The following is a 12,740-nucleotide window of genomic DNA, read 5'->3' on the forward strand; positions in this document are numbered from 1 at the left end:
GGACATCCACCAACATCATTATGGTAACTATTGACCTGTAGATCAAATGGGTCAGGTAATTATTAATCTGGCTACAAGGTCAAGTAATAAACTGGGAGTTCTGTTCCAAAGCTTCTCCACTACCTATAAGGCATAAATCAAAAGTGTAATGAGATACTTTCCTTCGCTAGGATGAGTTCAGTTACACCAACTCTGAAGAACATTGACAGCATTTAGTAGAAAGTACTTTGAACACCATAAAATAAATAGAAGAGACAAGGGCAGCATGTGCATGGGATCAGCATCCACCACAGGTTCCCCTCCGGGTCATACATGTTTCTGGAAAACTGCTGGAGGAATTCAACAGGTTATGCAACATTTGTGCAGTCAAACAATTCATCAACATTTCAAGTCAAGATTCTGCATTAGGTTATTACTCAAAAGATTGACCGCCACTGTACCTCCATAGACACTACTTGACTCACTAATCAATCCAGCAGTTTGTGTTATGCTTCATTTGCAGTCTCACATGCTTGTGTACATGATGCACCATCAATAACTCACACTGAGACGTAGGCGAGATATCGGCTTTTATTGACTGGAAGAAGGAACCAGGAGTGAGTGTCTATCATACAAGGTCTTGGAGACTGAGGCCGAGCTTCAGGCTGCAGGTCTCCTTTATACAGGGGCCTGTGGGAGGAGCCACAGGAGCAGTCAGCAGGGGCGTGTCCCGACAGGCACATAGTTCACCACAGTACACTATTTGAACTCCGAGATATCTCTGGTACTTCTTTCTCACTGGGTCTAAATCCTGGACCTCCTTCCTTCCAACACTATGGACGTGTGTTTTTTCAGAAGGACTGCAGTGGTTTAAGAAGTTGGTTCACCACATTTTCAAAAGCTATCAGCAATTTTCCGGGTAATTCAATATTCAGTCAATAGCAACAACCTTTCCAAACCTGTGGACCTGTGGCACAAATTCCTCTGCTGGATGCAACGACACAGTAACTTATTGAGTAAGTAGTGACTTTGCCTGTACTAGGCAGCTATTACAGATGAAGCTATTCACAGCATTGGGCCTTGCTTACGTGTACTGAGTCAACAACCAATGTGTTTCAGTGTCACTGAAACAATAGTTAAGAGATCAGAACCTGAAGCCTGGCCAATTGGATCTGAGTTAATCATTTTTTGTCATTCTGGAGCCCATTTTCCCATATTGACCAGCTTAATCCTTCCTTATTTCCAATCATATCACCGAGCTTAATAAGGAGGCATTGATCATTTTCACAATGGGCTTGGCATCTCATTGGACTGTGTTCTCCTTCATTTATGCACAACCTGTACTAAATATCAATTATTTTTATCTTTGAACTTCTTATTCATCCTTCTGACAGAGTTAATTTGCTGATTCTTGGTTATTGGACAACTGATCTCTGCAATTGTATCATGCTGATGAAACCCTAGCCAATCAGGTAGTTTTACAAGTAGAGGAATGTGATCCTTGAACTATGATGGTCTAAAGTGCAAAATTTCAACCTGTGAGTTGTGAATCTTTCTTCTGACTCATTTGCATGAAGCCAGACTTCTCTACATTAAGTGAATCACAGACTTCCTCTTTGTTAATCAGCAAAGGTACTTATTGTTATTTGAACAGCAGGATTTTTTTTTGTGCAGCCGGTGAAATAATGACATGGGATTCAAGCAGGCATTCATAGGCATGAATCATCTGAGAGGCTGATAAAATAACTCATCAGTTGCGCAGGGAACCAAGTGCTATTAAAAAGACTTATTACATCAACAGTGCATGGGGAGTTAATTAGGGGAAGGCTTACTCAGTGGTAGAGCTTTGTCCCTGTTTCTCAGTGCCTTGGGGCAAGGTGAGAAAGGCATGATTAAATATTCAAATTCTTTCTGAATGGAATTAGTTATGTTTTGTTTCTGCTTGGCAAGACTCCAGAGAGTTGTTGGCAGGGGAAATTTTGTCTTGTAAAACAAAGTAAGGAATTCACCATTCCCTCCCAAATTTAAAAAAAGAGTATGTAGCAACATTTTTAATTAATAGTTATTTACATGCCAACATACAAAGAATACAAAACATAGAATACCAGAATCAGAATCAGATATATTATCATCGACTTACATGCCATGAAATTTTTTGTTTTGCAATGCCAGTGCAGTGCAAAGTAATAGAATTACACATTTAAATAAATAGTGCAAATAAAAGGATAATGATTTTCATGGAGCGATGATAGAGGATGAGAAGCTGTTTCTAAATCATTGAGTGTGAGCCTTCAGGCTTCTGTACCTCTCAGTGATGGCAGTAATAAGAAGGCATGTCCCAGACAGTGAAAGTTCTTAGGAGTTGGCGGAGATTCGGCATGACATCAAAAACTTTGACAAACTTTGGAAGATGTGTAGTGGAAAGTATACTGACTGCCTCATCATGGCCTAGTATGAAAACACCTATGTCTTTGAATAGAAAATCCTACAAAAGGTAATAGATTGCGCCCAGTACATCACAGGTAAAGGACTCCCAACGTTTGAGGACATCTATGTAAAACACTGTCATAGAAAGCAGCATCCATCATCAGAGATCCCCACCACCCAGGTCATGGCCTCTTCTTACAGCTGCCATCAGGTAGAAGGTACAAGAACCTCAGGACTTGCCCCACCAAGTCCAGGAAGAATTACTACTCCCTAACCAGCAGGCTCTTGAATAAAAGGGGATAAATACACTCACTTGCCCCATCATTGCAATCTACCTACAACCAATGATGTCACTTGAAGGACTCCTTATCTCATTGTCTCATGTTCTTGTTAATACTTGTATTTGCACAGTTTGCTGTTTTCTGCAATCTGGTCCATCTATCATTGATCCTGTTATAGCTACTATTCAATACATTTGCCGAGTATACCACAAGAAAATGGTTCTCAGGGTTATATGGTGTTGACATGTATGTAACTTGATAAAATTTACTTTGAATTTTGAAATTCCTGTCAGGCCTCCTCTCAATATGGATATGAGGTATTTATGATTTTCAAGCAAAGATCCTGAATGATTTTCTCCTTCCGGTCTTGGGATAAGTTTATTATGGAATTTGTTCTTCCTTCAATTTTATTGGCTACGATATCGCCACAATCTCTAATTGCAAGCATGCAGTTATAGTTCAGCAGCTTTCCCCTATTGTCCATTAGCAATTTAAAAGGACGTTTCACAACAGGAATCCTAACAATACAACTTTAGATATGGCAGCATGTTTTTTGAATACTTCCAAGAACTTAAGGAACATGTTACCAATTACAGGATGTACTTTCATAGGGATTTATTTCGGATGACATGACCAAAGCTGTGCAACAGTTTACTGGTAAATCCTAAGGCAAGAAAATTAACTAAAATCACTACTTATAAAATCTTTAGTGAAGCAAATTGTGGTGAACTATCAGCACAGACAGTGAGGAGGCAGGTTTAGGTGAGGCCGATTTCGGGGATGAGCCATTGTGGGGTGCAACATGTTCGGGCTGTCGAGCTTGCAGACAGAGTTTGTATTGCTACCGGAAATGAGCAGTTTGTAGAGGAATCAACGTGGAGGAGTTTCAATGCCTGTCCATCTAACACTGGTTTGAGGCTGGGTTGTTTCAAGCGCCGAGCCAAAATAGTGAAATCGAGAATGGCAACACACACAAAATGCCGGTGAAACACAGCAGGCCAGGAAGCATCTATAGGGAGAAGGGCTGTCGATGTTTCGGGCTGAGACCCTTCGTCAGGACACAGTCTCAGCCCAAAACGTCGACAGCGCTTCTCCCAATAGATGCTGCCTGGCCAGCTGTGTTCCACCAGCATCTTGTGTGTGTTGTTGTTTGAATTTCCAGCATCTGCAGATGTCCTCGTGTTTGCTCTTTAAAATCGAGAATGGCTTTGGCCGGGGGCGGTCCAGGCACATTAGGGTGCCTGGATTCAGGTCTTAGGGCGTGGCACTTGACAACTTAAACATCGTCCCAGATAGACTGGAAGCCCGAGTGTCAGGCAAGGAGGTGAGGGTCAGTCTGATTTTGTTTGCTCTCCCACGAACGTTCACTGCTTTCTCCACACTGACAAGGCAACGAATTGATTCGAATGCCGTGTGGTTCTACCCTGCTGGCGTGCAAACTGGAGACCAAGGCTTGGCATTGCCGACTCCAGCTCCTCGAGGAGCAGATCGAGGACTCGGGCTGGTTCGGAATGCTGTTGGTTTGCTTCTTCTGTTTGTGCGATGTGTTTTATTTTTCTCTCTCTTTCTTTGCACAGTGGTTGATTTTTGTTTTATCGGCTTTTAATTTGTTATTTAATTAGGTTATTCGGATTTCTTGCTTTGCGGCTGCCTATAAGCAGACAAGGTGTATAGTTGATACATTCTTTGGTAATAAATGTTCTTTGAATCTTTGATGTGATGCTCATTGAATGGTTGCCTGAGCTGTGATAATACTAGCAATACACCTTAAAACTTACCCATGTGTGGTGAACTACATATACCTGTCTGGACATGCCCCCTGCTGACTGCTCCTGTGGCTCCTCCCACAGACCCCTGTATAAAGGCGATCAAGGCCTGAGCCCGGCCTCTCAGTCTCCAGGATGTAGTATGGTGGTCAACCACTGCTTGTTCCGTCTTCCAGTCAATAAAAGCCGATATCTCGCCTTACGTCTCAGAGTGAGTTATTGATGGTGCATCACCATGACTGTGATTGCCTGTGATCAGAGTGAGCCAGAGACCCTGGGACAGGAAGCGATGCTGAGCCCTTCAATGTACAGATATTCCAATACATTTCTTATTGATACATTCCAACTGTGATCCCTCTAGTGAACAATATATTTCCACACACAGCGTTGCTAAGGCTATGATTCCAAGATATGGACCAGTCTGCAGCACAATCTTTGGCCGCTTTCTTGTGACTGAACAGCTTTCTCAACTGGGGTCAATGTCACATAAACTCCCAGCTTCCCAGCCACCACTTTCCACCTGGCTGCCACTTCTCCTACTTACCTGTCCAACTGCATCAATGTATTCACAAAACATTTCAATTACTTTGATTTCACAAAGAACAGGTAACATCTTTGGACTGGGTATTTCTGGCGTTGTTAATACCCTAACAAATGAGGATAGATGCTGTCTTCATTCAAGTTGAGTTGAGATTTTTGTCATATGTACAGGAACAGTGAGGTGCAGGGATAATGCAAAGCTTGCTTGCAGCAAATCAGGCATGTAAATGCAGACAACACACAGAATATAAATTATACAAGATGGTGAAAGAAAACCTGCTAAACAAGACCTTAATGCAAAGGAGAACATTATCAGAGACATCTGTCACAACCACGGATATTGCTGCTGAGTCTAGGTGCTCTCACAGGCAGCTAGCTGATAGAAGATAGAGTAGCAATTATGCACGTGAGAATGCATGCATTCCAGACAAACACCGCTTTTTTTAATTGTATTTAACTCTCTTCCTTTTGTTTCAGTCTTGTCAGGTTTTGATTGAAACACAGCAATGACAATGATTCCTGCTTATCGTAGTCCATGTTCTGGAAAAGAAAAGTGATTTTGATAGATGCTGTTAAAGAAGTCATCTTAGTTTAGCTCTAGGTTACTGCTTTTGAGCTGCAGTGATGGCTTTAGTTTTTAGTTAGTTTGAGAATTTTTACTTAGTGGCCCTGTTGGCCTAGCATTTATTATTTTCCTTAATTCAATATAGTTCTTATTAAAGCCCAGTGAACTGTTCATTCTGCAGCTGTGTCTCTCCCTCTGCACTTGGGCCATCACTGAACTCCTGTCAGTAAGACTTGACTATCAAAATGGAAACTTTGGAGTGGGAACAATTGAAATCGGACTTAAATTTCATGGGTCAGGTGGGGGAGAAGTTAAAGTCAATGGAAGCTAGTTTGACAGAACTGCCTTCTACAGTGTGTTACATACCCCGTAACTGGGTCACTTACCAGCAAAGATAGAGAGGTCCGTTGAAGTCTGATGGTACTATTTTTAACAATATTTATTGGTAAAAATACACAAAAATAATATCAATGCAAACATACAGATAATATACGTTGTCAATACTAAATCTAAAAGTGCAGGTATAATAATAATCAATAAGAAATAAGCTCTATCGCTGTCTAGGGGATAATGTATTGTCCGATGGAAATATCAAAGTCACTTAGTTCATTCGGGCTGCAGCCTTTGGTTGGAGTCAAGAGAGAGACTTTAAAAAACTTGCCAGCTTTTCCTTTTTATGATGTCGATCCTTCAAGAGTTTCATTTGTGTAGCCGGTCCTTTAGCTAAGCCGTTCCGTGGAAAACTCGTCATCCGGGCAAGGATGGACACACACACACGAGTCACCACCGGCTGTCGCTATTAAACACTGTCACGGGATTTCTAGCGTTTCTTCTGGTGCGTCTGAGGGGTTGTTCCCCAGACCCTCTTTTATCCTTACTCATGGGTTCTCAGATGTCAATCGGGTTGGGATGATGCAATTCCTCAACCAGCTCCCTCTGTTCATTCCCTGAAGGCTTCAATGAATAGTACAGTACTCAATACACAATTCCATCTCCAAGAGACAATGGCCGTTATCTGTGGCTTTGTCTTTCGGAGGCCCAGGACACATTCCAAACCTTGAGGATTCTGCGTGTCTCTCTCTCATTTCCTGGGTCCCAGACCCGAATTAATAGCGATCTTGCGATTCTCAAAAAGGAGGGGGCTACTTTGTACCCTTCGGCCCCTCAGAGTTGTGGCACATTCGTAACAAGTGCAATAACTGCTCTCAGAGCTGAAAGAAATAATGTCAGCATGCGCAATGATGATTCAGCAACTCAGAAAAAGGTAGTCAGAATCTGGTGGCAGCCATGACTGCTCTCACTGCCGCTATCCAGCAGCTCTCAGCTAGGACATCCCTATTCCAGCACCAGAACTTCTCTCATCTCCCTCTATTGTAGTCTCCTCGGCCACTACTACCACGGTTCCTTTGGCTACTTTCAGATCTGAACACAGTGTTCATCCACCAGGCAGGTATTCTGGTGCCCCAATAGCTGCTGAATCATTATTAGCCAGTGTAAGCTGACTTTCCAAGCCCATTAACGTGATGATGCACTTAAACTGGCTTACATGGTGAATTTCCTAGATGGACCCTCACTCAGCCAGTTCCAAGCTCTATGAGAAAAAAGAGTGCTGCTGGTGTGAAAACTGGGAACCAAGGCTTGGCTGTGGGCCTCCTACAGTCCTCCGGGAGCAGATCTGGGACTCAGTTTGTTTCGGAATGCTGTTAGTTTGCTTCTACTGTTTACAACATGTTTTTTTTCTCTCTTTCTCTAGGCAGTTTTTTTTTTGTTTTTTTACACTCAAGCCCCTCTTAGCATATTCCCATCTTAAGCCAACTGCTAATGTGGAACTTTCCGGTATTCCATATGACTATGTTGACCTTCTTGAGATCTTCAGTAAGAAGGCTGCATCCCTGCATTTACACCAGCATATGACTGTGTCATTGACCTCCAACCCTGTACTAGTCCTCCTCAGAGCCAACTATTTCGTCCTGAAGTGGTGGCCATGGAAGAATACACCAAGGAGGCATTGGCCTTAGGACTTATCTGTTCACCTATCTCAGCAGCAGGGGTGGGTTTCTTTTTTGTGAGTATAAAGGATGGCCGCTCCATCCCTACATTGATTATCAGCCCCTCAGCAGCACTATGGTTACTTCTGCATTTGAACATTGCCAATGAGCAACAATATCCTCTAAAATAGATTAACGCAAAGCTTACATCCGAGAAGGGGACAAGTGGAAGACATCAGTCAACACCCCCACTGGCCACTACGAGTACCTCATGAAGCTATTTGGTCTGGTCAATGCCTGTGCTGTTTTTTTTTCCAATTCCTTGTCAACAATGTGCTCCAAGACACATAGAATCAGTCTGCTTCTGTGCAGTTGCTTGCCATTCTCCTCTATTTCCACTCTTACCAGTAACACATCCAGCATATCCAAAGGAACCTTTATGCCAAGCCAGAGAAGTGTGAATCGGTGTTTTCTTGGGTTAGTTCTTCACCCCTTCCAGTGTTCAAATGGACCCATGCAAAGTTCAGGCAGTCACAGAGTAGCCAAAAACCATCTATGGTCAAATAGATGTGGCACTTCATGGGATTTGCAAATTTTATCACCGCTTCATCAGAAACTTAAGTTCCATCGTGGCTCCCATAAATGCACTCACCAAGAAGATCTCTCCAATGGACAAGTGATGCAGACCTATCGTTCTCAGCTCAAAGCTCAAGTGACACTTCACCACTGCTCCATTGCTGTACCATCCAGACTCTAGCTCATCCATTGTCAAATTGATACGTTTGATGTTAGCAGTGGAGCTATACTCTCCCAGCACTCTTCAGAAGATAATTGGCTGTCCACTGTGCTTTACTTTCCCATCGCCTGACTCCTGCAAAGTGTATCTATCATGCCAGGAACCGAGAACTTCTAGCTTTCAGAGAGGGTCTGGAGGCATGGTGATGCTGGCTGAAGGGAGCAGAGCACCCCCTTTTGGAATGGACTCATCACAGGGACCTCTCCGACATGCGTGATATCAAATGGCTCAACTGCCATCTAGCCCACTGGGTTCTCTTCTTCACCAACTTTAATTTCACCCTCAACTACCATCGTGGCAGCAAGAATACCAAGGCTGTTGCTCCTTCCCACCAGCTTGACATCTCCAATGCCAATTCAGAGCCCATCTTTCCCTCATGTGCAGAGCTGCTCCAGTAATTTGAGGAAAAGAAGCAGAGGTGAAGGCAGCCCATCAGCCAGATCCAGGCCGAGGTGAGGGAATTCCCAACCATTGCATACAGAGCATTGTAGTGGAATCACTCTTTCCATCTGGTTGACCACCCATGGAATCAAATTGACCCTGAAATTTTTAAGGAGATGAGATGAATCCATGTCCCAGGATGTCCATGGCTTTGTTCCAGCATGTACAACTTGTGAACAAAACAATATGTTGTATAAGCATCCTGCTGGTCTGCTCTGCACAGTGACTGTGCCTTGCTGCCATTGGTCTCTCCTCCCAGTGGATTTCATCACTGTTCTGCCTCTCTCAGATGGGCACACCTCCATTCTGGTCACTGTGGACCAGTTCTCCAAAGCTGCTCACTTCATTGCTCTCCCCAAGCTCCTGTCAGCTCACAAAACTGCCACACTCATGTCCAGCACATATCTAGGTTGCATGACTTCCCTCAGGACCCATTGTCTGAACAAGCACCACAGTTCATGACCCATTTTTGGAAGACTTTCTGTTCTGTATTGGGAGTCAAGGAGAAAGATCTGTCTGGTGTCTAGAGATCTTCCATTCAGAGTGCAAAACCACAAGTTGATCCCACGCTACATAGGACCATTTATAAGTGGAGAAGACTATCAACAGAGCCTCCTAGAGTCTGCATCCACCATCACCCATGAAGATTCATCCAGTGTTCCGTCTTTTCCAGCTCAATTCTGTGTCATCCTCTTCCCCTGGACGAGTTACCCCCTTCCCCCCATGGCCTGGTTTAGTGGATGGAATCCTTATCTATTCTATGTTGCACATTGCTATCTCACTGGGTGTGGAGCAGTGTCCGGTTCCTTATCGATTGGAGTGGTATGGCCTATTGGAACATTCTTGGGCTCCAACTCGACACATCCTTGACAGGTCATTCATCCAGGACTTCCAGTGGACAGTGGCCTCTTGCAGTGGGAGCTGCATCTAGGGAGAACAGTAACAACCATACTCTCTGCTTACCTTGGTCCACATTCCAGGAAGGAAAATTAGTGTATTCAATAGATGTTGTTAAAGGATACGTATTAATTTAGCACTAGGTTACTGTTTTCAAGCCATAGTGATGACATTTGTTTTAAGTTAGTTTGAAAGTTTCTAGTTAGTAGCCCTGTTGGCTTTGCATTTATTATTTTCCTTAGTTCAGTACAGTTCTTATCGGAGCCCAGTGGACTGATCATTCTGCATCACTGTCTTTCCCTCTGCGTTTGGGTCATTCCTGAACTCCTGTCAATGATAGTAGAAGAGTTGGTCTGAAGCGTTTCATTGCTGAGGTATGGTTAGGGTTAGGGTTCTGCAGGTCAATTCAAGAACCTAATTGTTGTGGAAGAGTAGCTGTTTGTGAACCTGGTGGTGTAGGACTTCAGTCTTCATTACCTCCTGCCTGACAGTAGCAATATCCATTGATAACCAAGACTTTGTTATCAACAGGAATGGTGTCCACTCCACACAAAATCACCAGAATAAATTTCCATGGGTGAAAACCATGAGGAAGCTCTGTTGAATGCATTCAGCTGGAGATTGTTCACAGCGCAGAGTGAATGAATCATTGGGCCAAAGGTGACCTATTTGCTGGGTCATCAATCCAGTGATGATTGCAGAAGTGACTAGAGCTGTGCAGGTAACAGGATCTAGTGGAAATTCATATCAGTCTCCCAGAAAGGATATAGTTGTCTGTAGCAGTCTAGGTCATGTAGTATGGGAGTAAAGCTACAATAAAGATGTGTTTAACCAATATCACATGGGGAAAAAAGTGACCAACCATCCTATCCCAGCATGCTGTGAAGACCAAGGAATTTTGCAGTGTACATTTTATAAGGCTGTGAGTTGAAGGTCATCATGGTGGAGGTTTGAGAGTAATTGGGTCACATGTGACTATGTTGTTATTCCATAGTCATTAACATTTTCTTGATAAAAACCCCTGTATTCTAGCTGTCTACAAGAGTCAAACATTCACACATCTACAGAAACAAGCTCTCACATAGTCTATAATCATCCCCCCTCAAAATATTTCAAAATGCTAGTGCTTAAACTGTGCTGAAGTGAAACACATTTGTCAACCAGTCAATATGCTGATTTGATAATCCCAACAAAATAATTTTTGATTGCTAATGATCAAAAATCAGCCTGGATGACCTTCTCTTGAGAGGACAATAGATTGAACTACTAAAGTGGAAGTAAGAAAGAACCATTTTACAGCAAACAGCAAGCAGTTCAATCAAACACGAACTGCGCAGATCAATTTGATAAGGAGAATTACAGACAGATCAAGGATGTTTGTGAAATTTAACCAAGAGCCTTTCAGTTCCAGAAGGAAATGGATGTTAGTCCAAGGTGCTTCAAAGATAAAATTTCAAGTTCGGTAAAAATAATACAAAAGTTTTTTTTTGGTGGGGGGTGCAGGAAAGAGAATTTTGTAGATTGGTCAAAAACTAAAAAGAATGAGGTGCATTTTTTTCTTTAAGGTAGTGACATTTGTAATTTTGAATGATAAGAATAATACTTATATAGAAATATTACCAAAAGTATTAACATTGCAGCAAGGTAACAAAGATAGCCAAGAGCTCAGGTTTTAGATAGGAGGGGATTAACAGAGGGTGATGTGTGTGTCAAGAACAATGACAACCTTCGGAGTTGTGGTATGTATCAGTGTACCTCTCAGTTTGGGGTTCAGGATGGGTTGGAAACTAAAATAGCAGCCAAGGCAATTGGTGTAACCTTCAAAATGGAAAGACCTTTTGACAGCTTGCTTTAAGAGAGCAAGAGCAGTAGATATAAAGGGCTTTATAAAGCATTGGCGAGGTCTCAATTGGAGATTTCTAAGCAGTTTTGGGCCCCTTTTCTAGGAAAGGATGTGCTGACATTGGAGGGGGTTCAAAGGAGGTTCAGAAAAATAATTCCGGGATTGAAGACATCACATGATGAGCATCCAATGGCTCTGGGCCTCTACTCATTAGAATGCAGAAAAATGAGCAGTAGTCTCATTGAAACCTATCAAATGTTGATGAGCCTCGATAGAGTAGATGAGGAAAGGATGTTTCCTATGGTGGAGGTGTCTAAGGCCAGAGGACACAGCCTCAGTATAGAGGAGCATCCTTTTAGAATGGAGCTGAGAAGGATTTTCTTTAGCCAGAGAGTGGTAAATCTCTGAAATTCATTGCCACAGGCATCTGTGGAAGTGAAATCATTCTATATATTTAAGAAAGAGGTTGATAGATTCTTGATTAGTCAGAGCATGAAGGAATACAGAAAGAAGGCAGGAGATAGGGGTTGAGGGTGAAAATGGATCAGCTATGATGGAATGACAAAGTAGGCTCGATGGGCCAAATGGCCTGATTCTGCTTCTATATCTTATGGTCTTAGAAAAGCAATGAGCAAAGAAATATTGAAAACAATTAGATATGTTGCAAAAGATGGGAGGATTTGGCAGGAAGTGAGTGGAGACATAATAAAGTAGAACACAAACAGATGATAAGTGACAAAAGGTGGGTTTTGTGTAAGCTAAGAGATTTTCAGAAATGCCAAGGCCAGCACACACATTTTAAAGTTGTTAATCTATTTTAGCTCATAGTGCACAGGCACATATAGACAGATATTTGCTTTCTTGTCCTTCCCATATAGAAATATTGAAGCAGAAGAATTAAAACTGGTAGCCTAATTTTCTGCAAAATACTGACATTTGAAATGATCTTCATAAATCTTTCTCTTAACCATCTCATTAATTTTGATAAGTATTTCATTTTACAAAATCATATTCAGAGTACTATTCTTTTACTTTTGATATCATTTATGTTTATTGAATTTATTTCTGAGATGTTCATGTTACTGTAAGCAGTCTACACTGAATATTTAATTTAGCTCTTTGCCTTCTCTAAGGAACCATTCAGCATCTTTTAATAGAACTACTGTTCTTTAAAATCACACACAAAACAAGCCAGAAGATCTGAGATACAATTATTT

General features: G+C 42.1%; 1 long non-coding RNA gene across 1 annotated transcript in view; it reads left to right on the forward strand.

The window, feature by feature from the left end:
* Positions 1 to 603: 603 nt before the first annotated feature.
* Positions 604 to 12,740, forward strand: part of LOC132396317 (uncharacterized) — a 52,314-nt gene continuing 40,177 nt past the window's right edge. Inside the window, exon 1 of the long non-coding RNA XR_009512949.1 lies at positions 604 to 995. This is a non-coding gene — a long non-coding RNA (uncharacterized LOC132396317). The remainder of the gene's footprint in view (positions 996 to 12,740) is intronic.

Source organism: Hypanus sabinus, chromosome 7 (genome assembly GCF_030144855.1).
Source record: "Hypanus sabinus isolate sHypSab1 chromosome 7, sHypSab1.hap1, whole genome shotgun sequence".
NCBI lineage: Eukaryota > Metazoa > Chordata > Chondrichthyes > Myliobatiformes > Dasyatidae > Hypanus > Hypanus sabinus.